This window comes from Ursus americanus, chromosome 15 (assembly GCF_024610735.1).
Source record: "Ursus americanus isolate L20-20 chromosome 15, mUrsAme1.1.p, whole genome shotgun sequence".
Taxonomy (NCBI): Eukaryota; Metazoa; Chordata; class Mammalia; order Carnivora; family Ursidae; genus Ursus; species Ursus americanus.
This window is the reverse complement of record NC_142141.1, coordinates 43047830-43075711: the sequence shown is the minus strand read 5'-3', so window position 1 is coordinate 43075711 and position 27882 is coordinate 43047830. Positions and strand designations below refer to the sequence as shown.

General features: G+C 34.5%; 1 pseudogene; it reads left to right on the top strand.

Annotated features, from left to right (window-relative positions):
* On the top strand, window positions 1-27849 carry LOC123785408 (annexin A11 pseudogene; annotated as a pseudogene).
* The last annotated feature ends 33 nt before the right edge of the window (window positions 27850-27882 follow it).

Below are 27882 nucleotides of genomic sequence, written 5' to 3'. Positions count from 1 at the left end.
ATGACAGAGGCCAAAGAAGGCAATATTATTGGTCCAGTGTCTGGGGTGTCCAATGGAGCCTCCCCAAGCCAAGAGAACTGGGCAACCAGTCTGGTGGATCCAGAAGGTAGAGTAGAGGGCCATAGTGAATTATTCTCAGGTTTTAGAATCCATGAAATTTGTCTTACTGAGTTTCAGATTTGTTGGGACCCAAGGCCTATTTAATTTTTTTTTTATTTGAGTGTAGTTGACACACAATATTACATTAGTTTCCAGTATATAATATGATGATTCAAATTCTCTATATGTGATGCTCTGCTCCCCACAAGTGTATCTACCGTCTGTCACCATTCAACACTATTACAATATCATTGACCATATTCCCTATGCTCTACCTTTTATTCCCATAGCTTATTGATTCCATAACTGGAAACCTGTATTTTTAACTCCACTTCACTGATTTTTCCTGTCCTCCCACGCCCCTCCTCTCTGGCAATATCAATTTGTTCTCTATATTTATAACTCTGGTTCTGCTTTTTGTTCATTTGCTTATTCGTTTTTTAGATTCCACCTATAAATGAAATTATATAGTATCTGCCAAGACTTCTTTTAAGATTCTAATTGCTCCCTCTTGAAATGATAATGTCTATCTTATACACCACACTATGAATAAAAAATTGAGTCATACAAATATTATCTCAGTATAATGGGTCAAAATTAGAAACAGAAACAGAAGAAAAATTTAAAAATTCATAAATATGTGAAATTTAGATTACATTGCTAAGAAACTTATAGATAAAAGAAGAAATCACAGGACAAATTATAGATAGCTTTAATATAACTGAAAATAAAACATCAAATCTTCTAGGTTGCAGCTAAAGCAGTACGCAGAGGAAAATTTACAACTGCAATACGCTGTTTAAAAAAATAATCTCTCAAATCAATAACTTAATCTTCCAAACTTAAGAAATTAAAAAGATCATTAGAGCCAACTAAACCCAAAAATTTACTGGTATTTTATAGACAGGGAAACTAGATATTAAAAATAAAGACATCCAGATTGAAAGGAAGAAGTAAAATGATCTTTATTTTCAAATGGCATGTTCAGATTCATTTATTAAAGGATTCATTTATTAAAAAACCTCCAAAAACTATTAAAACAAAGAAGTTCAAGAAGATTCATATAAAATAATCATTTGCATTTTAATATACTCCCAATAAAAAATTCAACTATAAAATTAAGTAAAAAAAAATTCCAAAAGTAGAATCAAAAAGAATAAAATATTTAGGAATGTTTTCAACAAAAGTAATGCAAGACTTGTATAGTGAAAACTGTAAAACATTGTGAAGGAATTAAAGAAGACTTAAATATATGGGAAATCATATGTTCATGGGTCAAAAGACTTTATTATTCAGATGCCTCCACTTTCCTAACTGATGTACATACAGATTTAAGACTAATCCTTATAGAAATCCCTTCTGGATTTCTTGCAAAAACTATTAAAAGTGACCTTCAATTTCACATGTAAATGCAAGGAACCCAGAGTCGTCCAAACAATCTTAAAATAGAAGACAACAAGGGCCCACATCTCCTGACTTCAAGACTTACTACAAAGCTACAGTAATTAAGCTAGTGTGGTTTTGCCATATGGTGGACACACAGATCAATGAAAGAGAATTGAGAGTCCAAAAACAAACCCTTACATATATAGTCATTGATTGCCAGCAAAGGTACAAGATCATTTAATGAGAAAAGAATAGCTTTTTTGCCAAATATTACAGGAAACACAGGATATCCAGATGCAAAATAATGAAGTCAGACCCTTTCCACAATTCATACACAAAAAATCTCAAAGGGATTACAGAAGTAAATATAAGTACTGAAATCATAAAACTCATAAGAAAAAAACAAAGAAATAAATCTTTATCTGGTTAGATATGCTTTACTCATATATAACCCCAAAAAAGTACAAGTGACAAAATTAACAAAAAGTGGCCTCCATGAAAATTCAAAACTTTTGTGTTGCACACAATATCATCTCAGAAGGGAAAAGACATCCCCAGAAGGGAAGAAAATATATGCAATGACTTCTGAAATTTATAATCTGGAGTTTTATACTTACATTTATCAGAATATACATTTATTCAACTCAAAAATAAAAAAAAATCACCTCATTGAAAAAATGGGCAAAGAATTACACAGACATGTCTTCACTGAAGATATACAAATGATCAATAAGCATATGCAAAGACGTTCAACATCAAGTCATTAAAGAAATACAAATAAAGCTATGGGATGCCACTTCATATCCAATAGGATGGCTATATTTCCAAGGACACAACAACAAGAGTTGATAAGGCTGTAAAGAATTTGAACGGTCATACTTTTCTTGTGGGTATGTAAAATGGTGTACTTTGGAAAACTACTTGATATTTCCTCAAAATTTAAGCATTGTATTCACATACGATGAAGTTTTTCCACTTCTAGTTATATACCTAAGAGAAATAAAAACATATATCCATGAAAAAAGTTGCACACAAATGTTCATAGCAGCATTATTCATTTTAGCTGAAATATGGGGGGGAATCTTGAATGTATATCAACTGATAAATAGATAAATATAATGTGGTTTTTACATCCAATGGAATATTTATCCATATAATGTGAATGAAATATTGATACATACTGAAGACTACCTATTGTATGATTCCATTCATATGAAATGTCCAGAATAGGCAAATCTGTAGAGACAGAAAGATCCCCTGGATCTGGAGGAATGTGGGATAAACAGCAGTGACTGCTGATGGACATGGGGTTTCTTCTTAGAATGATAAAAATGTTTTAAATTTAAATTGTCTTGATCGCTCCACAGCTCTGTGTATATATTTAAAAAAACGCACTGAGTTATACATTTTAAATGGGTATATTTCATGGCATTTAAATTATATCTCTCTAAATATGTTAAATAATTCAATTGAATTTGTTGTACTGATCTTTTAAATTAAATTATTTTATCAATTTCCCTATGGAGTATTCATCCTTTCTGTTAGATTTGAGTTTTGATTATTTTTCTACCTGTTTACATACCAATCTCAGTTTAATTTGCATGTTTATTAAAATCAGATCGGTCATGAAATAATTTACTGGAAAATACTTAGATGAGTCCCAGAAAGGACAACTGGAAAACTGTGAAATCTCAGTGGTTATGGCAGTTATGCTTAGATTGTACGATTGTATGCTGTTCCAAAAAATCATTATAAATCATACCGAAGACGATTTACAGAGAAAGAAAAGTCAGCAAACATTTCTCTTTTGAGATAAATATTTTTGTCTCCCTTTATCAGGGAGATACAAGTGAATGAAAGACTTTGCTAACCACATTAGTTCCTAGTAGTGTATTTTCATTTCACAGTTAGTTTATTTATGCATCTGTGTTGTCATACAGCAAACCACAAACATCTGCAGCAGGGTAAGTATATCATGAGCTTTAGAGAAAGGCAGATCTGGAGTGAAATACAACCTTTGCCACTTACAAGATTGTGCAAGATGTTTAACCAGTGAATCTCAGCGTCCTCATTTGTTAAACGGGTAAAAGAGTGCATACAGGGCAAAACCAGACACATAGATACAGAGAGCAGATTGGTGGTTGCCAGAGGGAAGGGAGTTTGGGGGACAAAATGGGTGAAGCGGATCAAGTACAAACTTACAGTTATAAAATAAGTCATGGAATGGAATGTACAGCATGGAAAATACAATCAATAGCATAATATTGACTTTGTATGGTGACAGATGGTAGCTAGACTTCTTGTGGTGATTACTTCACTATGTACACAAATATTGAATCTCTATGTTGTACACCTGAAACTAATAGAATATTGAATGTCAATTATGCCTCAATTAAAATTTTTGAAAAAAAGAAAAATAAGAGTGTATACACTGCAATATTGTGAGGGTGAAAGTAAATGGCAAGTACTTAGACAATCTCCCCATGACAGATCTTTGGCATTTAATGAAGGTTGAACTTTGCAAATGTGGGTGTGGTTGTGTAGGAATGTGCATACATGCAATATAAAGTACTTATATGTTTTATATTTTCAATTTAAATTTCTTAATTAAGATATCTAATTGCCTAAAAATTTATTGAAAATTTAGATATTATTCTGAAGTTTAATTCTTCAAATTTAGATACTAATGACTATTTTCATAGCTTATTGTCTGAGTTTTGTTATTCTTGCTTTTGACAATTAAGGTAATGTTTTGGCTTATTCAAAATATAAATATTAGAGAATTTATCACCATTTTATTGTCATCAAATAACTTTGAGTTTATTTATTTTTACCATTATAATTTAGTTGAGGATAAAATAGTTTTTATGTATTTTAAATGGTTAACTATGTAATGACTACTGTGTTTTAAACTGAGTAAAATTTTCCTTATTGACAAAGATTTATAATATCACGCTTATCGTGTTAATTAGTTAAATAATCTTAGTTGATATCTGAAACATTAAGAATTTTGAAGCCTAAAAAATTCATCATCAATTGTTGATTAAGAATCATCTTACTTTGAATTTTCTAAATAATATTTATTAGTCTGAAGTAAATCTTTTGAGAAGTAAGTGAAGCAAATCTATTTCCCAAGAGATAGTACATCCCACTGTGTTGGAACAAACAAACACAAAAAACTGACAGTGTATTTACATTTGCCCCAGGAGAACTGGTACTTCCAAATTTTGTGACAAAATCTAATACTTTGAAGGAGATTTGATCTTTTTGACAGTTCTTCTGAGTTATCATCTCAAAAGCAGAAAGAATTTTTGCCACTTTCAGGAAGTCAAGACAACTGATTATTAGAAGATAAGAAAACATCATTTTTTTCCATGATACTCAGTACAATGTTTCTTTCTCTCTAGAACTTTAAACATTCCTTTTGGCAATATTGTTCCATATTGAATAGTCTTTTTTTTTTTTTTTTTTTTTAGTTAATGCCACTTAGTTATTTTTATGTGGGTCTTTTCCAGGAATGAGAGAAAGAAAAGATAGAGACAGGGAGACAGAAGTCATTCACTGTTACTTAAAATAATGGCAAAAGACTTATTTTAAATACACTTTCTCTATATTAAAAATTAACATTTTGTATACTTCAATTTCTTGTTTTAGAATTTATAAATGAAATAATGCTTATCTTCTGTTCAGTTTTAAATAGATATAATTTGCTATTTTCAGAATGCAGAATTTCTAACCTTCACACACACATACACACACACACACTCGCACAATTTATTAAATGCTGATTACCTTTGGATTGTATTATAAATTCCCATTTTCCTGCATTCAACACACTAGCGAGTAGGATAAGATTTTGAAGGTGGACATCCTGTGGAAGATATATGCCTATATATATATATGTATGCCTGTGTTGTAGGCAATGCGTCAGAGGGCTCTAGAACAGGATGGAAAAATTATATGGAGCCTACAGATGTGATAAAACATGACTGTAAAATATGGCTCAAAATAAAATTAAAATTGGAGTCTGGAGTCACACATAGAACACACTGAAATAAAACAACGTATGTGTGACACTGAACTAGAAACTCTTGAAGAGACTGTCGCCTGAAAGAATGGAGTCCTGTTTATGATAGAGATTGCATTTCCAATAAGCACATTAAAGAATTAGACCCTTCTTAGACACATGATGATGATTATGATTATACATTGTAGTGTTTGCCAAGGAAGGAAATGTAGAATGATGCAAAACATTTTACCTTTTGGGGCGCCTGGGTGGCACAGCGGTTAAGCGTCTGCCTTCAGCTCAGGGCGTGATCCCGGGCGTTATGGGATCAAGCCCCAAATCAGGCTCCTCTGTTGGGAGCCTGCTTCTTCCTCTCCCACTCCCCCTGCTTGTGTTCCCTCTCTCGCTGGCTGTCTCTATCTCTGTCGAATAAATAAATAAAATCTTTAAAAGAAAAATTTTACCCTTAGAATTAAGTGACCTTGGATAATTTGCCCTTTTATGTATTTATTTTTAGCTGGGATTTATTGAAATATGATTTTAAAATACTCATATTAATTAGTTTTCAATATACAATTTGATAATTTTCTTAAATGTATGCGATCATTACTATGACATCGTGATAGAGACCATTTCTGTCACCTGAAATATTCCCTCATATCCCTGTGCAGTCAATCTCCTCCTGCTGTCCTCTAGCTATCAGCAATCATAAAGCTGCTTCCTATCACTATATTAAACAAAGTCATATAATATGTAGTCTTTGGGGGCTAGCTTCTTTTTTTGAGAATTATCCATGTCTTTTTGGATTCCTGGACCCAATTCCAATGTGTATGTGTGTGTGGGGGGGCATGGGTGGACTTCCCCACACAAACAAGAAATTCTCAGACACCAGCTGGGTGTCCTACAATTTAACTCAATTCAGACCAACTACACAGAGATCGGGTCAGATTCCAGAAGCTGACTGCTCAGTTCTGCAAGACTGCCTGCCTGCCTGCCCAATTACAATGCCAGTCACAAGTCCAGGTAGTTACCTCTATTTCCAACCAACTAGCTATAAATAAGTTTCCCACGACAGCCTCCTAGAGTTTGGTTAATAGCAAGAGTGGCTTACAGAGCTGAGAGAAAGATTTTACTTACTAGATCACTGGTTTATTACAAAAAGATATAATTCAGAAACCACCAGATGAAGTGATGCGTAGGGCAGGGTATGGGGAAAGGTTGCAGAGGTTCCTTGCCCTGTCCAGGTGAGCCACTCACCCCAAACCTCCACATGCTCACCAATCTGGAAGCCTATCTGAACCCTGTCCTTTTGGGTTTTTATGGAGGCTTCTTACATAAGCAGGACCGATTAAATCATTGGTCACAAGATTGTTCTCCTAGCAACTGGGCCTCCATCCTTAGGTGGTGTCCAAAAGTCTCCTTATTAATATAACAAAAGATATGTAAAAACCTTGGTGGTTTCCTTATTTAGGAAATTCCAAGGCTTTTAGGAGATCTATGCCATAAATGGGGACAAAAACCAGATATATATTTTCTAGTATAAATCATAATATAACACTGTGCTATTGTGTATATCAGAAGTCAATTCATATTTGGTATTGATTTGGATTCCATTGTATGGATATAAACACACTATTTATCAAATTTTCAGATACTATGAAAAAAGCTACTATAAATGAATTCTTGTCTTTAGAGTACACATGCTTTAATTTACTTTGGTAATTATCTATGAGTGAAATTGCTGAGTCTATGATAATCATTAATTTAACTTTATAGGAAATTGTCAAATTAGTTTTGAAAGTGGCTAGCCCATTTTGCGTTGCAATACACAAGAGTTCTTCACCGATATTTGATAATAGTCTTTTAAAATGTAATTATTCTAGTAGGGATGTAGAGATATCTTACTATTAATATGCATTTTCTAAATGACTAATAACACTGAGTACCTTGTTATGTGCTTAATTATCATTCAAATACCTTGTTTGGTGAAGTGTAACTTCAAATATTTTAGCAAGTTTTACTGAAACATTTTTCTCTTTATTAAAATCTCGTAGAGGTTTTTGTATATTCTGGGTACAAACACTTTATCAAATACATGTTGTTCAGATAGTTCGTTCCAGTCTTTCACCATTAGGTATAACGTTAGCTGTAGTATTTTACAGTATGCCTTTATCAGGATGAGAAAGTTTCTTTCTCTTCCTAGTTTGTAGAGATTTATACCATTAATTACTATAGAAGTTTACCAAATTCGTGAGATTTTGAGATGTGTGAGTGGCTCAGCGTCTGCCTTCGGCACAGGTCATGATCCCAGGGTCCTGGAATTAAGCCCCACATCTCCCTCTGCCTGCCACTCCCCCTGCTTGTGCACCCTCTCTCTGACAAGTAAATAAATAAAATCTTTTAAAAAAATTCATGAGATTTCAATGATACTAAAAGCAGGTTACTGGAAAGGGATTCAGCATTTATCCTTTACCACTGTATGGACTATAGCACTGGGTAATCAAATAGTATATTAGCAAAAGTATCTTTTTATAAAAATAACTCCAATTGATAAATAAATATAAATGTTTAAAATATCTCCATTTTGTAAACCCCAGTGCACAAATAAGGAAAATAAAATATTTTACTTCTATTTATTCTTTCTCTAACCTTTCTTTCAGTATGTAGAGCAGAGTTTCTGACTTCTATCATTTTCCTTCTCTCTGAAGAACTTATTTTGACATTTCCTGCAAGGCAGTCCTACTGGTAAGAAAGTCCTTCAATTTTTATTTGTCTTAGAGATTCTTTATTGCTGCTTCACATTTGAAGGATAATTTCCCTGGCTACAAAATTCTAATTTGGGGATAATGTTTCTTTTAGCACTTTAAATATTTCATTTTACTCTCTTGATTGCTTGGTTTCTAAAGATCAGTGGAATAGAATTCTTATCCTCGTACCTTTGTAAGTTAGGGTTTTGTTTTGTGTTTTGTGTTTGTGGTTTTTTCCTTCTCCTTTGACCCGCTTGTGGTTTTAAATCTCAAGCTAGTCTACACTTAGCCTCCAGCAATCCATCAATTACGATTTAAAATCTCTACAGGTGGTAGCCCCACCTGTGGGCTTCTGTCCTGGGCTCTGTTCCCCACAAGCTGTCATTCTCTGTATCTGCCTGTCTGTCCATTTCTTAGGAGAGCAGTTTGTTCTGTTACCTCAATTCTCTGATGAATCTAGGAAATACATTTGATTTTCAGTTTCTGCAGTTTTGGTCTTATTTTGAGCCCAGGAATGAAAATCTCCAAGCTCTTTACAGTCAGACCAGAAACTAGAAACAAATGTAAAACACAAAATTATAGAACATACGGATGATGGCACAGGAGAAACTTAGGTGACCTTGGGATTGGCAATGAGTTTTTAGATACAACCTCAAAAGCATAATGCATGAAAGAAAAAAAAAGAACTGATATTAGATTGAATTAAAATAAAAAAAAATACTGTTCTGTTAAAGACACCATTAAGAGAATGAAAACACAAGCTACTGACTTGGAGCAAATATTTGCAAAAGATACATCTGATAAAGGATTTGTGTCTGAAAAATGCAAATACCTCTTAAAATTCCACAGTAAGTAAACAACCCAAGTAGAAAGTGGACAGAAGATCTGAAAAGAAACCTCATTGATAAAGATATGCAGATGGCAAATAAGTATATGAAAATATGCTCAACATCACATGTTGTTAGGGAATTGTAGGTTAAAACAAGATACCTCTAGACACCTGTTAGTATGGCTAAATTCCAAAAACATGACAACACCAAATGCTGGAGAAGACGTGGAGCAAAAAGAACTCTCATTCATTGCTAATAGAAATGAAAAATGGTACAGCCACTTTGAAAGACAGTGTGGAAGTTTCTTACAAAGCTGAACATAGTCTTATCCATATGTCCCTTCAATTGCACTTCTTGGTATTGTTAACCTTAAAAGTAAAACTGCTAGTTATTTTACCAGCAACTATGGATTTATTCAAGAATAAAGGAGAATTACAATCTGGGACAAACAAGCTATGGCAAAACCATATGCAAGTGAGGGGACCTAAGGGGAGGCACACTTTTTTAAGGAGAAAAGGGGTAACCTGGGAAAGGTTGTTATGAACTAAAAACCCATTGGAGTAAACTGGGAGTTCAAAGTGTGGTGGCTTTTTATTGGCAGAGCTGTTGCCGGTGGGGATGAAGAGAATGTCTCTTCTGGCTGAAGTAGTAGAGTATCCTCTGCATGCAAGATGAAGTCCAGCTCTGCAACTGACTGAGGAGGTAGCGTGTGAGAGCTCCCCCAGCCAAAACCTCCCAACGCCGTTGTAGTGAGCTTTCCCATTACTACTGCTGCAATATTTAGAAAAAAAAGAGTTGAACGCTTTGTCCAAACAAAAACGGGCACACAGATTTTAGAGTAACTTTATTCATAATTGCTGAAAGCTAGAGGCAGCTAAGATATTGGGTGAATGGATAAATAAATTGTGGATCATTCACACAGTGGAATACTGTATATTAATACAGAGACGTGAGCTCTCAAGACGTGAAAAGACATAGAGGAAACTTAAATGCATGTTGCTGAGTGAAAGAAGGCAGTCTGAGAAGAAAATATACTGCATGATTCCAATGACATGACATTCTGGAAAAGACAAAACTGTAAAGACAGCAAGAGGATTAGTTAACGCCAGGGACTGTGGGTAAGAAAGCAATGAATAACTCAAGTACAGAAGAATTTAAGGGCAGTAAAATTCTTCTCTTCATACCGTAATAGCGGATACATGACATTACACATTTGGAGAAACCCATAAAACTGTCCAAGACAGAGTAAACCTTAATGTAAACTATAGAAACTTTAGTTAATAATAGCATATCAATACTGGCTCATTAACTATAACAAATGCACTACACTAATACAAAATCTTAATTGTAGGGGAAACTGTGGATAGGAGGAGTATATAGGAATTCTCTGTATTTGTTTTCAATAGTTCTGTAAGTCTATAACCGCTCCAAGTAATTGAGTCGGTTGATTAGAAGGAAAAAATGTAAATGTCCTGAAACCATATATATTGAGATGACATTTCTTAAGTTTCCTAACCTTAGATCTTCTGACTAGCAAATGTGTATCATGAATGAATTTTAGAATATTGACAGCATTTCTGGATCTGTGTGAAAATTTCATGTCCTTATAATTTAAAATTCGTATGAGATTCTCATTATAGACATTGACCCCCTAATTTTAAAACTCACATTAAAGACAAAAATGTGAATATTAATGTTAATTCTGAAGCCTATAATTATTTTCTTAAATCTATATATTTCTTTAGCTAGTTTACTCATATGTAAAATACTTTATTCACAGATAATTCCTTTTTCACAATGTTGGTACCATAATTCAATTATAGAAACTCCCTCCAAAACATTAAGTAACTAATACAGAAAAAAAAGTGAAAACCTCATCCAAATTTCACATAGTCATGTATTTACTACTGTTTTCTTTTTTTAACACCACTGTCAGCTTACAAGACATTTTTTACTTCTGCAAGAATCTTTGTTGTGCTTTATTTTTTCTCAGCTTAGAAACATTGACCTGTTCTAAGCGATTTCTGATAGATAAATTTCCATCTCAACCTAGGTATCTGTGCCTTGAAGAATCCTGGAAGCAACATCACCTCCATTAGACTAGGCAGTTCATTTTATGCCAGTTGGATGCACCAAATCTTGACTTCACATTTTCAGTGACTGTACTGCAATGAAGATAGATGGTTCAAACTATTTTTATTAAAAGTTCCGATCAGAGTTGCATAATGGTTTGGCCACTGTAAATGTGAAAAAGGCTAAATGAATTACTGCACATGAACTTAATCAACTTCATCTTGTTTATATCCAGGCTCCTCTCCAACTCATCAAGGTCATTTTGAATTTTAATCCAGTTTTTAAATGTGCTAATTGTCCTACCAAATTGGTGTCATCAGCAAATTTAATAAAGACACTCTGGTTCATCACCCCAATCATTAATTTAAAAAATGTTTAATAGTAGCAGGCTAAGTAATGACCCCTGCAAAAATATACTTAGCACTTAAGTTTTCAAAAGATAATACTGTATAATCAATTTCCTGACATCTTGATGCTTTCTAGTGGTTAAAGATATTATATATACGTATGTGTGTGTATGAAAAATACATAAAACTTTTATTAATATATCAATTTATGTTTATTTATTTATGTGTAAATGTTAGTGTCAGACATTTTGACCTTAGAGTTTGAAAGTAGGAAATATGTCTACATCACTCTTTCCTGATATTTTGAAACAATATCACTTTTTTTTTTTTTAAAGATTTTATTTATTTATTTGACAGAGATAGAGACAGCCAGCGAGAGAGGGAACACAAGCAGGGGAGTGGGAGAGGAAGAAGCAGGCTCATAGCGGAGGAGCCTGATGTGGGGCTCGATCCCATAACGCCGGGATCACGCCCTGAGCCGAAGGCAGACGCTTAACCGCTGCGCCACCCAGGCGCCCCTGAAACAATATCACTTTTATTTGAAATGCCTGAAATCAAATTGTACTACCTACCATGTTTCCTACTTTCATTCTTATGTGAACTCACTTTTACAACTCCCCCACTCATCAAAACATTTAGCAGCTTGTGGTTCACTATTGCACCTGGTTTAATTGTCCCAATACCCCATTATCTGACCTCCCAGAAACCTATGATATTTTACTTCATCTTTTCCAGATAAATACTCATATGTTCATATTTCAGAACTTGCCATTAGTTATTGATTACATAACAGGGAAATGCACTCATTTTTTAAGAAATAAAAAGGGGTATATAATTTTTTTTAAAGATTTTATTTATTTATGTGACAGAGAGACAGCCAGCGAGAGAGGGAACACAGCAGGGGAGTGGGAGAGGAAGAAGCAGGCTCACAGCAGAGGAGCCCGATGTGGGACTCGATCCCAGAACGCCGGGATCACGCCCTGAGCCGAAGGCAGATGCTTAACGACTACGCTACCCAGGCGCCCCTAAAAAGGGGTATATAATTATAAATGTGACAGATACTAAAATGAAAACATAAATATGTGTATACCGATTAATGAATTTGGAAATGCACAAATACCTAAAAATACAAAATATTAAAACTGACTCAGGAAGAAATAGTCTATTTCTATACACTTAATTATTGACATTGAATCAGTTGAAACCTTCCTCCTGCCCAAAATACATACACAAAGCAAACTGAAGATTTTATGGGTATGTCCTGTAAAATATTTGAGAAAAAGATAATTCAAATCTCGTTAAAATTTCTGAAAGAATATAAAAGACAGTCTTGCTTTGAAACTTATTTACAAGGCTTTTATAACATTAATGCCAAAATTATAACCTAGTCTCAATTCTTACGTATATTTGCAAAAATCCTAAACAATACATCATCAAATACAATCTAAAGAAAAATTTTCAAAAAATAAAACAATCAAGTTGAGTATATTGTAGGCATAGGTTGGTTCATTATTAGAAAATATACTAGTATAATTTACCACATTATTGATTGAAGGAGAAATCTCATATGGTCATTTAAACAAAAATGTATCTACGTGATTCAGCAATTAATATTTAGAAACATAAGGGAACACAAGTTTTATATTTAATCATACGCATTCCTCAGCCCAGAACTTCCATAATTTGAGTGACTAGAGATGCATCATTGTTTAAGAATATGAAGTGGCATCAACTGCACAGATGCTTAGTGTTTTACTTTTGAATCCAAAGTAAGAGAACGCATGAGTAGGGGATGCTCCGGCAGGTACACGTAACAGCTGTTGACTACCACGCTAAACGGTTGGCATGTGGCTTTGACGTCACCTGTAGCCTGGTTCTTACTCATGTCAATAATAAGCTGAGGAAAATACAAATACAAAGACCCCCTACCTCTCATTTAACCATCCTCTGTCTGGTCAAAATTACATATCCACAAACACACATTAAAAAAAAAAAATAGACTCTAAGTCTAATAAATGGTCCAGCTTTCTGGGTTGCCCAAATGAGAAGCTCTTGAAAGCAGTAAATTGAGTGTCTGCTCTGCAGCTCTAAAGTGGATGCTGATAATGTTCTTTATGAAAATGTGCAAAATTCAAAAGTAAAATATGAGTAAATATACATAATGGATTCATGTATTTACCCATTTTATTTATTTATTTATTGTTCTTAAAAAGTCACATTATTTAATCACTTTTTAAAAATCTTGGTTTGACAATGTTTTTGGTATTTAGATAGTCTTAATAAGTGAAGATGGGCTATATTTATTCTTAACATTTGGAACTTCCTTATTACTTACAATGGACATTAACTTAAATATTTACAATTTTTTTCCGGTGGTTCAACTTGAATTCTCTCTTGATGGGTCCAGAATTAACATCAGACACATACCTTGTACTTTTCTTGGTTCAATTACAACAGGAAGGTAAATGAAGACTGACATTTTATAATGTTATCTTTCAAAGTAGCTAAATAAAGCCAGCTCTACAGGTGGAAGTATAACAATCCCTGTTTTTATAGCAGTGAAATTGTCTTGGCGAACATTAAGTCTGTGATTTGGATGACACGGTCCAGGCAGAATTTTCACTGACACTTGGTCCTCGCCTGAGGGTGCTGCTTCCTTAGCAGTGCCACTAAGTGAGGGCTCTTCTTCCTTGCAGACCCCACCGACCCCATGGCTAGGGGTGGGAGTGGGTATTCTTCTTGCTGCTTCTTGCCCCTCCTAGGCCACTACCCTTCGCTGTACTTACCCATTTTAACAGCTGCATTTATTCAAGGTTCTGAGCAAAATCAAATGAAACACTCAAATTGCGAATTTGGGGTAAATTGAGGACAATTTACAGGGGTTATTTACAAAGATATGAGCTGGTAGTAGAAATCCCACAAGAGAATACAGCAGCTTATATAATAACTTGAAGATATTAACAGTTGTAAATCATATCTAATATTTAGCTTGAGGAGTAAAAAAGGGTGGAGCAATTGTCTGGAACAATTGCGCTAGAAAAACCTAGACACAGAGAGCCGTGAGGAAGGGATCATCTCTTCCCTGGCGGAGGACTATATCTGTATCTCATTGCCACCCTGTGACCAACATTGTTTTTTGTCATAGGGCACAGAACACAGTTGAAAGACCTAGAAGGGATCACAAAAGGTATCTACCACTTCTCGAAAACCTTATTTGGTAAAATTAAATACATAGATGTATGTATGTGTATAATACAAAGACTTGGAAAAATAGGAATTGATGAGCACTTTCTTAATGGTGCATGTGTGTGTGTGTGAGTGGGTGTATCTGTGTGTGTTGATACGTGTGTATATGATTATAAGTATATGAGAGGATGTTAATACTCAACAAGTCTTTCTGTGCAAATTTAACTTCTGTTTGTTTCACTTTTCATTTTTTTGTATAAATTGAAAGATTGAAACTATTCTAAGGGTAAGGACATCTCTTTCCTTGTCATCCTTACCCTGTCACACAGCTTAGTATGGATTTGAACTAGTTCCCCACATCAACATAGTGCATTTGCAGATTGACCCTTGGTACTCACTGCAAAAATATTAAGGAAAACGTTGTTTGAGGCTGTAAACCAGGGGAATGCCAGTGTAGATGATGCAAATTGAGAAATAGGGGTAGTTGTGAAAGATGATGACAGGGAGGGAAAGGTTAAGGTTGCACATGACTTTGTAGGAATGATAATGATTTTGAACTTTATTCTAAATGTAAAAGAAGCCATTGGATGATTCTGAACTGAGAGGTGACCAAATCTGGCATGTATAAAAATGATCCCTCTAGTAATCTGTGAAAACTAGACTCCAGTATTCTAGGAAAGAGATGGTGATGGCTTTGACCAGAGTGGTTGTGGCAGATATGGTGAACAGTGGTCAGATTTGGCAATGGAGTAGTATGGAATTGGAAGTATCAAAACAATTACTGATGTTTATACTCTATTTGATGCTATTAAACATTTATATGAAAATTGAGTTTAGAAGTGGTAATTGTATCTGGAATTCCTACCAGAGGTTCTGGCTGAAGCTACAAACTTTATCAGTTATCAGCATGTATGTGCTAATGAAAGAGGCTAGCGAGAGAACTTTGGTGGAAAATAAAAGCTATGCCCAGAACACCAACAAAATTTAGAAGTTGGGAAAATTAACAGAATCCACAAGGAATTCTGGGAAGTATCAACCAGCGAAATAAGTTAGAAATTGAAAAAGGAAATAGCGTCCTGAAAATTAAGGGAAGGGCAGTTTTTCAGGAAGGATGAAGTGATCAACTATGTGAAGTACTGGCAACAGGTCAAGCAAGTTGTAGAGTTAGAACTTGGGACTTTACATTTTGCTTTATGAATGTCATGGATGATTTTGCCAAGAGATATTTTGAGAGAGAGGAAGAACAAAAGTTGGACTGCAAAATTTTTGAGAAGGTGTGAGAGAGAAGAGGAAGTTGAATGGCGTATAATATTAGGTGAAGCAGAGAAAATTTCCAGGTAAAACTTACGAATCAGAAGGGCCCAATAAATTAAGCTGCAATTAGAAGAGCAAATGAATTGCAAGCCATGTTCAAAAGAGCCAAATATGAATACAGCCTCCAAATTTAGTTATTTTACTGTATTTTTTATAAGAAGCTAATATATAGATATAGCTCCACTTTCAAGAGATCAATTTTTGAAAACTATTTAACATTATTCTTTTATAGATGATATATTTATGCTTATATTTTGGGGTCAGTTTATAATATAAATAAAATTACTATTTATGAGGAATCCTTCATTATTTTTTTCTAGAGTTGAGAAAATTGCCTTCATTTCCACCCATTTTTTAAAGTACAGGTTTAATTCTTTTTGAACCTTAGCTTGATGCTTTACATAACATACTATTAAATGCATAAAATGCATTTAATATTGAACTGTAAGTAAATTAATTTTAATATGTTATAATGTTAGAAAAAAACAATTACATGGAATCTGATTATTTAGTTGAATTTTATTTGTTTTACAACAAAAGTGTTATTTGAAAGAATTGAGGAATAGCAGCAAAAAGGTTGACCAATAAATAGACCAAGAGTGAGACCAACAGATATCATATTCTAATACATTTAATGGGACTATTGTTTCATTCCTAACCCTCATGGTACTTTGCAGTATAGATAATTATTTTATAACAATGGTTTGGTGTTTTTTATAATCATCTTTTTCATAGAGAACTATTGGTATAAATTAAAAGTCAAGATCATCTGATAATGTGTGACATTACTATGTCAACATTTTTAATGTAATAAACCATAAACTTATGCAAATTCTAAAGTTACATTGAATACGAATCCTATACACTATTTCCATTCAGCATAGTACTAAGATTATTAGTTTATAAAACTTATTTTGTGATAGTTATAGATTTGGTTCTTTTTTTTTAAATTAATTTCCAGCTAGAAATACAGAAGGGGGTTTCTAGATGAATTTTGTCTTACTCTATCTGCTAAAACAGTTTGAGATAGATGGGGAATTACGCAAGTTGGTTTCTATAGCATTTTTAAAAGGACCAGCTTTCTCATTATTTTACTAAACAAGGCTTCACCTATCAACCATTCTCTGGCTACGTATGTATACAACTGGCTTGTTTTACCTTTAATTGTACTCATGGGAATATATTAGTGACTCTAACTTTAATGACTTCCGATCCCCAGTAGGTGACTTTTTTCTATTTTATTTGCTCCCTTAATCGTATTTAGCAGATAAAATTTAATTTAAAAAAATGTCTTCTATACTGGTCCTAATGCCTACCATTGTGAAGGAAATCATATTCTTGATTATTTACACAAATACACAGAAATATGTATAAATACACAAACACATATACAACAAAAATGAGTAATGTTTTCAAACTGAGATGTATAGTTTTATGAATTTTACTTATGTTTATTATTCTTTATGTTATAGACATACAAATAAGTATATTTTAGCATCAGCATGATGATGTAAGTCTAATCTGGGCAAAACCTCAATACACATACACACACACGTATAATTATATATAAATGATGTGAACTCTGTTTCCTCATGAGCTCATAAGAAAGTATTTTACCGACCAACAAGTTCTCTCTCTCTCACATACACACACACACACACACACACACACACACACACATAACTGGGAATGTGTCTGACATTAAGGGTTTGATCGCAGAAGCATCCATCTTGAATAAACCTATTGCCAGCTGTCTGACACAGCCACTCACAAAAAACTATATAAGGAACAAGGCCACCATTGCCCATGAAGTTCCATTTTAAAAAACCCTGTATAACCTACATAGTTGACCCCTTAAATGACTTTGTTTTTTTCTTCCTGTTCCTTAACTTCAATTCTGGCTCTTATGCTTTAAATTTGCCGATAAGGAGTGAACTTATGAAACCATAGACATGCCACTCTCTGACCCTAGTAAAGGCAGAACACCAGTTCTTGTTCCCTCCCTCTCTATCTACTGTGTAGTCCTAGGGTGTGCTGTGTACCCTCTAGAACTTGTGAGCACTAAATCTTGTTCTTCAAAATTACCTGATGATTTTACTAAAGTGCATCATTAAATCATACCAAGAACCACAAGGACTGGCCGGCCACAACATTGGCCCCGTGGGGTTGGAAGAAGGTCTGTGGGGCCCTCTGTGATAAAAAAGGGTCTAGGTGAATGCACTCAGGTATTCTTAGGCAAGAATATCAATCTCAATAGGCTGGGACCTACATAACACACATATATAGGAAAATACATTTCTAATGAATCTCTGGGATCAAAAGCAGGAATGAGACATTTCTAGATACAAGGAATGTATGGAAGTCAACAAGCAAATGGAAGATGTTCAACATCACAAATCATTAGGGAAATGAAAATAAAAATCAAATGATATATCATCACATAGCCATTAGGATGGCTACTATCAAAAATAAGAACAGAGGGGTGCCTGGGTGGCCCAGTCGTTAAGCGTCTGCCTTTGGTTCAGGGCATGATCCCAGGGTTCTGGGATTGAGCCCCACATTGGGCTGCATGCTTTTCTGGGAGCCTGCTTCTTCCTCTCCCACTCCCCCTGCTTGTGTTCCCTCTCTCGCTGGCTGTCTCTCTCTCTGTCAAATAAATAAATCTTAAAAAAAAAAAGAAGAAAAACAGAAAATAATGTGTTGTTAAAGATATGGAAAAACTGTAAGCCTTATGCACTCTTGGTGGGAATATAAAATGGTATCGCCATTATGCAAAAACAGTATGACATTACCTCAAAAAATTAAAAAAATACAAGTATATAATCCAGCAATTCTACTTCTGGGCTTATTTCCAAAAGAATCGAAAGCAGACTCTCAAAGAGATATTTACACACCACTGTTCGTAGCAGCATTATTTATAATAGCCAAAATATAAAGCCAACACAAATGTCCTTTAATGGATCAGTGAATAAAAAAAAAGTGGTATATACATACAATGGAATATTATTCAGCCCTAAAAAGGAAGGCTGTTCTAACACATGCTACAACATGAGTGAATCTTGAGGAAATTATGTTTAGTGAAATACGTCTGTCAAAAAAGAACAAATATTGTATGATTCCACTTATATGAGATACTTAGAGTATTCGAGCTCATTGAGACATTTCCTTTGGGGTGTGGGGTGGGGATGGGAGTTGTTCAATGAGTATAGAATGTCAGTTTTACAGGATGGCAAATTTCTATATATTGGTTTCACAACAATGTGAATATATAACACTACTGAGCTGAACAATTAAAAATGATTAAGATAGTAAGTTTTATGTTATATTTGTTTTACCAATATTTAAAAGAGAAAGACAGAGAAGGAAGGAAAAGAAAGAAAGAAAAAGAAGGGAAGGAAGGAAGGAAAGAAGGGAAAGAAAGAAGAAAAGGAAAGGGAAGGAAAGGAAAGAAGGAAAGGAAAGGAAAGGAAAGGAAAGGAAAGGAAAGGAAAGGAAAGAAAGGAAAGGAAAGGAAAGAAAGGAAAGGAAAGAAACAGAGAAAGAGAGAAGGAACTATATGTGGAACCTACAGTATTGAATAGGCATAAAACCGTGACTGCTGATTTTAGGGTTTAAATGCCCAATGGGATAGGAAACATTTTGGGCATATTGAATTGTGCTCCCTATATAAAGACAGTAGCCTAGAAAGGGTGATACCTTTAGAAAAAGTAAACCAAACAAAAAATAATTAAATTATATTTAAATTTTTAAAAATACAGTATGATTTACAGGTATTCATAGTCACACATTTTCATTTTAAAGACACAAAGTATTGACAGAATGTAAGTTCTTTTTTCTTCATAATTTTATGTAGCATTACTGCAATGTATAAAACTGTAATAGTGCATATGGAGAATCAATTTTTTAAATGTTCATATGATTGTCCTTTTTACAAGAAAGTACCTCACTAAAATGTTGAATTTTATGTAGACATTAGCTATTACTATACTTCTAATATTTTTAAAAATCAAAGCATTAAGAAAAATATTTCTGTTATCTTTTATTGTTATATGCCATTGGGATAATCTATATAGAATAGAAAAAAATGGTTACTAACAAAGATTTATATCACAACTTCTTATGTTGAAATATGAACTGCTTCCATTGTTGCTGACCTGCTATTTTTCACTTTATAAAAATATATGTGTATAAATAAGTAAAACATTGAATTTTTGTAAATTTAGGAAATAATTTGAATGAATCATAATAAAGAGCCCTCTATTTTATCTTCTGTGAAAACAGATGATTCACATTTGGGGGTTAATGAATGTAGGGTGTGTGACTATTTTACAAAATGTTCTGCAAAGATATATTTTAAGCCTTGGAAATTAAGAATGTTTCTATTGTATAATTAAACATTTCAAAGTGGTAGGAAAATCACTAAAGAAAGCAACTGATTCTTTTAATCAGAAACAAGGACTCCACCCCTCCATCTGCCTTGCCAAATTCCACAATGTAAAATGATGAGGCCATAAAAATGGAAAATGTGAGATCATGTCTTCACAAAATGAGACATGTCAATTCACTGATAGGCAAACAGCAATATCAAATTCAAGCTATGCCAATCAAAGTCGCCTTTTTAAATTACTTTAAACAATATGATTCTAGTTTTTAAATGGGCACGTTTAATTTTTTTTCTTTTTAGATTTTATTTATTTATTTGACAGAGAGAGAGCGCGAGAGAGGGAACACAAGCAGGGGGAGTGGGAGAGGAAGAAGCAGGCTCCCAGAAGAGCAGGGAGCCCAATACAGGGCTCGATCCCAGGACCCTGGGATCATGACCTGAGCTGAAGGCAGACGTCTAACGGCTGAGACACCCTGGCACCCCTGGGCGCATTTAATTTAATGATTGCCTAGAATACCTCTCTTAGTCACTAAAATACCAAAAAGCAAAAGGACTTTTTTGCTCAGCCTCATTAAAACATCTCATATGTAAAGTTTTTGTTTGTTTCTTTTTTATTTACACTCTTTATTGTTTTATTTACACTGTTTACACTTTTTACACCGTTGAGTTGCTGTTATCAAACTTACTTTCTCTTTCAAGCAACTTAACTATATTTTTCAATTACAGGATTTCTCTAAGTAATAGAAGAGGTAGAATTTCTCTCAAGACCAAAAGAATATCAAAGTAGGCCTACTGGTTCAGTTAAGGAAATTTGTACAAAACTCAGTTTAAAATGTCTGACGTGTCTGAAGCTTTATCTGCTAGTTTGCACATGTGGTATCTATGCAAATTTCCTTGAGCAGATGTTGAGAAAGTAGTGAAATTCTATTCAATATGATCATTCAGAAGTTCAGTCTGGTCTTTGTAAATATAATCCAGCATCGATGATGCGTAGAGTCCCTAGCTGTGTTCCTTATGTGCCGCAGTCAGATCGAACAGCCCCTGGGACAAGACATCTGGAAGTACATGCCATTGTATTTGACTAATCTTTCTCCTAGATTTCACCTTAAAATTGCTATGTATTCCAAGAAATTCAGAATAGCAATACACGCACACAAACACACAGAGCTGGAATAAGGAATATCTTATATTATAATATTATATATATATTACGTATTATATTATATCATATTATATGTAATAAACAAACCTATATATACATATACATTTTTAACATATGGTGATATACTTTTATTTGGTACAATTATTGCACATATATGTATAGTTTAGATATGACACTACTTTTCTGTTTTATATAATTTCCTGTTCAGATAGTGTTCATAAATAAAGTAAAATATATATGGTGGAATTCTAAGGTATGAGCCATGTTAGCAAATGTTTAGAATTTTGAAAAAACTATTTATCAAACCTCATTAATTCACAGAATGACCAGAATAGTTTTTGCTATTTTTTAGATACTTGAAATATTGTTTCTTGCTTTTTTCCTTTAAATTTTATAAAGCTTCATCGGTCAGTCAGAAATATCAATTAAATATCCCCTTACATAGATATACTTTGATAGACATTACTACTGTTTTCTTATATCATGTTCCCTTTCAACTTGGGATGACATATGGATGTCCTTATTCCCAGCACTGTTTTAAGTTTTAAGTTTTATATCCATCGTTATGGATAGAATGTTTGCGTCCCTCCAAAATTCATATGTTGAAATCCTGCCCTTCAATATGATAGTTATTAGGTAGTGGAGCCTTTGGGTAGTAACAAGGTCATTAGGGTGGAACTCTTATGAGTAGGATTAATGTCCTTATAAGAGAGCCTCCAGGGAACTCTCCCTATGCATCCTTTAAGAGATAAAGAGTAAGGAAAGTGATCATTGAGGCTGGGAAAGTGTTTTAATGTAATGCTGTTGAAAAAATGTGTAGTCATTTTGTTGTCTGATAAATTTTCAAGAATCGTATAGCCCTACCGAAACTAGAACTTTAGAGATAAATGTTGGAACACAGAAATTTAGATGGGAAAAATGTTGGTTACTACAGGCTGCATCTGACAAAATATTACAAGAGATGAGCTCGGGGGAGAAAAAAGTCCAATTTGCAAGGAGAAACAAAAGTAAATAAAGACAGGTTACACATTTAGAGGCTTACAAGGTTAGAACAGCTGACTAATTTTAGTCCCCAGAACATAAGGGTTTTAAGTGAAATCTGAATGAAAAATATTTCAGTCCAGTCTAGTATATGCCTGAATTGCAAAGATTATTAGTTCAAGGACTGGTGCCAAATGAAATTGCTTGATGAATAAAAATACTCCTGGCAAAGTTTAGGTCAGCTGTATTATATTAGTTTCCTAAGGCTGCCATGACAAAGTACCACAAAGTGGCTTAAAACAAAAATTTATTCTCCTACAGTTCTAGAGGCTAGAAGTCCAAAATCAACAAAGCATCAACAAGATTCACTCCTTCTGGAAGCTCTGAGGGATAAGATGTTCCATGCCTCTCTCCCAGCTCCCAGTTTGATGACAGTCCTTATCCAGTAGATGCCTAACTCCATTTTTGCCTCTTTTTTTCACATGCTATTATCCCTATGTGTCTCTGTATATCTTTGTCTCTTCTTGTAAGGCCACCAGTGATTGGATTTAGGGTCAATCCTGAATCTTAAGACTTCTTGACTTACATCTTAATTATAACTGCAGTGACCCTATTTCCAAATAAAATCACTCACTGATAGTTATGAACTGGGCATATATTTTGGTGAACAAGATTCAATCCACAACAAATATGTCTTCACATTGTAAGCTAATGGTCTCCAATTAATTGCCATGAAGTTGAGAAAAAGAAATATGAGTTAAAAATATGAGTAAATTAAACTCATGATATCTAATACAGAATTTTGAATGTGGTTATTGTGTGTGGAACTGACAGGAAACAAACAGATTAGAACCCAATTAGGTTTTGTTTGTTCATTTTGTTTTTGAGACAAATGTTGTGGTAGATTGATTAGAAATACATTTATATTTTACTCATCAATTATTGGCCCTAGAAACTATAAGTCGTGCAATCTTAGGCAGTTTACTAACTCTCTTATACTTCAGTGTTCGTGTCTTCAAAATGAAAATAATCATGACACATAACTCATATAGATTTTTAGGGCACTAAAAACATTTAAACTTGTGAAGGAAGCCTTCAGAACAATGCCTGACAAACAATAATATTTCAATATATGTTGGCCATCCGTGTTGGAGTATATTTATGACAAATTCAATCTTTAACTACATTTACACCTTTAAAAGTGAAAGTGAATAGGCTGTGCTATGACAAATATACCTGACATATCAGAGGCTTAGCACGCTGAAGTCGATTTCCTCACAAAAATCTGTTTTACATCCAGACATTTGTAGGCCATATTTATGGTAGGCATTGAAAATATGCCATCCTTAGAAGCTGTATTCTTTTCTCAGTCATCTTGGAATCTTGTTTACATTTCATGGTTTTCATGGAGAAACATCTATTGGTTAGTTACTGCTTTGTAACAAACTACACGAATACGTGGGTTAAAACAATAATTATTTTGCCCAGGATTCTGTTCCTTGGCAATTTAGTCTGAGATTGGCTGAATCTATTCTTCTGGTCTCTGCTGATCTCAGCTGAGAGTCCTCAGGCATCTACAGTCTATTGGGTAGGTTGACGAGGGGATAGCTTGTTTATGTTGATCTCAACTACAATTCTTCTCCCCTGCTCATGCCTCTACTAGGCTGACCTGAGCATATTTCTATTGCAAAACCAAATCTACCGTACTTCTATTACCAAAGAAACATTCAGTGAATGAGGAAGTAAGCACCATCTACTGACTGAAAAAACGGAAAAGCCACATCGTAAACACTTTCCAAAGACCCTAACTGGGAGCAAAAATAGATATTACTTGAAACAGAAAATAAATGGGGAAAATTCTGATTCCCACCATAGCTGATAGAATTTCCTAAATGAATATCTTTTAGAATTAAGAATGCTACTGGGTGTTATACACAACTAATGAATCATCGAGCCTTACATCGGAAACCGGGGATGTAGTGTATGGTGACTAACATAATATGATAGAATTAAGAATGCTAATTGTGGGGCACCTGGGTGTCTCAGTCAGTTAAGCATCTGTCTTTGGCTCAGATTATGATCCCAGACTCCCAGGATAAACCCCACATTGGGCTCCCTGCTGAGCAGGGAGTCTGCTTCTCCTTCTCCCTCTGCCCCTCCCCCTGCTCCTGCTTTCTCTCTCTCTTGCTCACTCTCTCTCTCAAGTAAATAAAGTCTTAAAAAATGTTAATCGTTTCCAGTCCTTTATATATGGCTCTAATATTCATTCATATTACCTTCTTATTCTTGAATATCCTATTTGCTTTATATTATTACTTTAATAAATTATCACAAAATTAGTGGTTTCAAAATAACATGAATGTGTTATAATTCTCAAGTTTAGAACTTTTAGGATCAAGGTATTGGCAAAGTTATGTTCCTTCTAGGTGCTCTAGGGAAGAATCAATTGCCTTGTTTTCTCCAGTTTCTAGAAGCTGCCCACATTTCTTGGATTATGGCTCCATATCACTCTGACCTCTGCTTCTTCCTTTTCTCTCACGCTTTACCCTCCTGACTTCCACTTGGGATTGTATCAGGCCTACTCCAATAATTCAGAATAATCGCCTCATTGCATGTCTTGATTTAATCATATATGCAATGTCCCTTTAGCCATGTAAAGGAGTATATTCATATGTTTCAAAGATTAAGGTGTGGGCATTTGGTGGGGTGTTGGGTAGCAATATTCTACTTACTAAAAATACCACATCATGAGATTGGTTCTTTAGATGAATAGGTTGTGATACAGATAGTCCTAAATATTGAAATATATTCTATTTATGTTATTTAGATACTTCTAGTGCCTTTGTGCTATGCCATTTTTTACATATGTGCAGAAATTGGAAGAAGTCTTACGTGGGTATTTTTTTTTTAAATGGTAAAGTTGATCACTTGCTTTGCCTTAGACTTTTCCAGTTATTTTTATGGAAATGTTCATTTCAATTTTTTTCCCCAATTCATTGAGGTATAATTGATATACAACATTGTGCAAGTTTTTGATGTACAATATGCTGATTTGATATACTTATGTGTTGCAAAATGATTAACACCAAAGCATTAGCTAACACCTGCATCACATGGCATAATTACCTTCTTTTGTGTGTGTGTGTTGAGAACATTTAAGATCTACTTTCTTAGCAACTTTCAAGTATATAATATAGTGCTATTAACTATAACCATATGTTGTGCATTAGATCCCTAGAGAAAATGCCAATTTTAAACATGTTAATATTAAAAATAAAAATGATGTCTGATACAAATTTAAAAGCACAATTTAAAGATAGAAATAAGAATATTGAATATATTCTAATACATTCCTTTAATTCCACTTAAAAAATCCCACAGCAGGAAAAAAATAAAATATGTTGCTTAATTGTGATGTTCTCAAAAAAAATCTCATTATCTTTTAGAGAGGACTCTTAGGAATGTGTGCTTTAAATTTGCCTTCACACTCCCCATCTTGATTATAGAAAATAAGATTACGTGATCAATAACTTCTGAGGTTAAAAAGAATTTTTTTGTAACTTTTGGTAACTTTTCCTTCATATAAATTCTCTAAGGCATTTAGAAATAAAAGAAAAAAAAATTAAAAATTTTATTTATTTATTTGACAGAGAGAGACAACGAGAGAGAGAACACAAGCAAGAGGAGTGTGAGAGGGAGAAGCAGGCTTCCCTCCCGAGCAGGGAGCCCGAATCGGGGCTCCGTCCCAAGACCCTGGGATCATGACCTAAGCCGAAGACAGATGTCTAACTGACTGAGCCACCCGGGAGCCCCAGAAATAAAAGAAAATTTTTATAAGTCTCTGTCAAATCATTGTATGTTTCCTATTACCTGATTACAAAATACTATTGGATTTTTAAAGTTTTTGTTTCTTTAGTTTTGTCCCATTAAGAGTCATCAATACTACCATGTGATTAATCTAAGACAAAACTGAACTAAACTGTGATGTGTTAATAAAAGTCATGCTGAAACATGAATTGTTCAGACTAAGGGTTTATTCATCTGGTGGGAAGAAAATGAAAGCTTTTTCTTTCTTGTTTTTATTAACTCTAAACCATGTTTTACATCAGGTAACACCTGAAGCTCCAGAGGAAAACAAGTTGGTACACTTTATAAATACAGGGATATTTTTTTTAAGTGCCAACTTCACATATGTGCAATAAGAGTGATATATAATAATTCAGTGAACCATTTCAACTAATGAATAGTTTCATCTTATTCATAATTCATAGCTGTTCTTTATCTAGCACTGAGGCCCTTAACTCTACCCTACCTGCACCAATTGCTAATTAACGTATGTACACATGTGACATTATTCATAGCCTATAAGCCCATTGCCTTCACTATAACTTTTCCTCAAGAACAGACATATGGAAATCCTAGCACATATACTACATTAAATATAAAATACACTACCAACAGAATTTACTCTCAGTATTCCACCTGTCATTCCACTGTACATCCTACTTTCCAGAAAAATGAAACATAAACTTTGCTAAGAATGGGTTTCCTCAATCTTTACAAGACACCATAACATATATTCCTGCTTTTGACCCCCCGAGAGATGGCAAGGTCCTGTGGAAGGCTCAGAAAGGCTTCAGGGCTGAGGCGCAGGCCTTCAGCAGCTGCCTGGAGAGTTGCTCCAAGTGGTGTCAGCAGATCCTCCAGTCCTTCAGGACGGCTCCAGGATTCGATCAAAGATCTGAAATCTGGATTGTCAAGAAACTCTGAGAAGACATCTTGACTGTGATGAAGACCTCATCCTCTCTGATGTTTGTGAGAGGAGGGATGTCTTCAAGGAGGCCTGCACCGATGAAGCCTGCCTGATTGAAATCCTCACCCCCCACAGCAATGAGCGCATCCAGGAATCGAGGAGAGCCCACAAAACAGAATTCTAAAAGACCCTAGAGGAGGCTATTCAAGACAACAAGTGAGAACACCTCCAGAAGCTTTTCATCACTCTCTCTCTGGAAAACCAGGTGAGAGCACAAAAGCGGATTTGCCACTCATCCAGAGACATGTGGAGGCGCTAACTATGGCTGGGGAGGACTTCCTGGGAATATGGGAGTCCAAGTTGAACACAGTTCTGTGCTTGCAGAGTCAGACTGACCTGGTGGCGGTTTTCAATGAGTATCAGAGAAGACAGGTGAAGACATTGAGAAGAACATCTGCTGGGAGATGTCTGGTGACCTGGAGCAGGCAATGCTGCTGGTGGTGAAATGTTTCAAGCATACCTCAACCTTTTTTGCCAAAAGGTTCAACAAGGCCATGAGAGGAGCAGGAACAAAGAATTGACCAGGGGATTGCTGGAAGATTCTGCTGAAGATC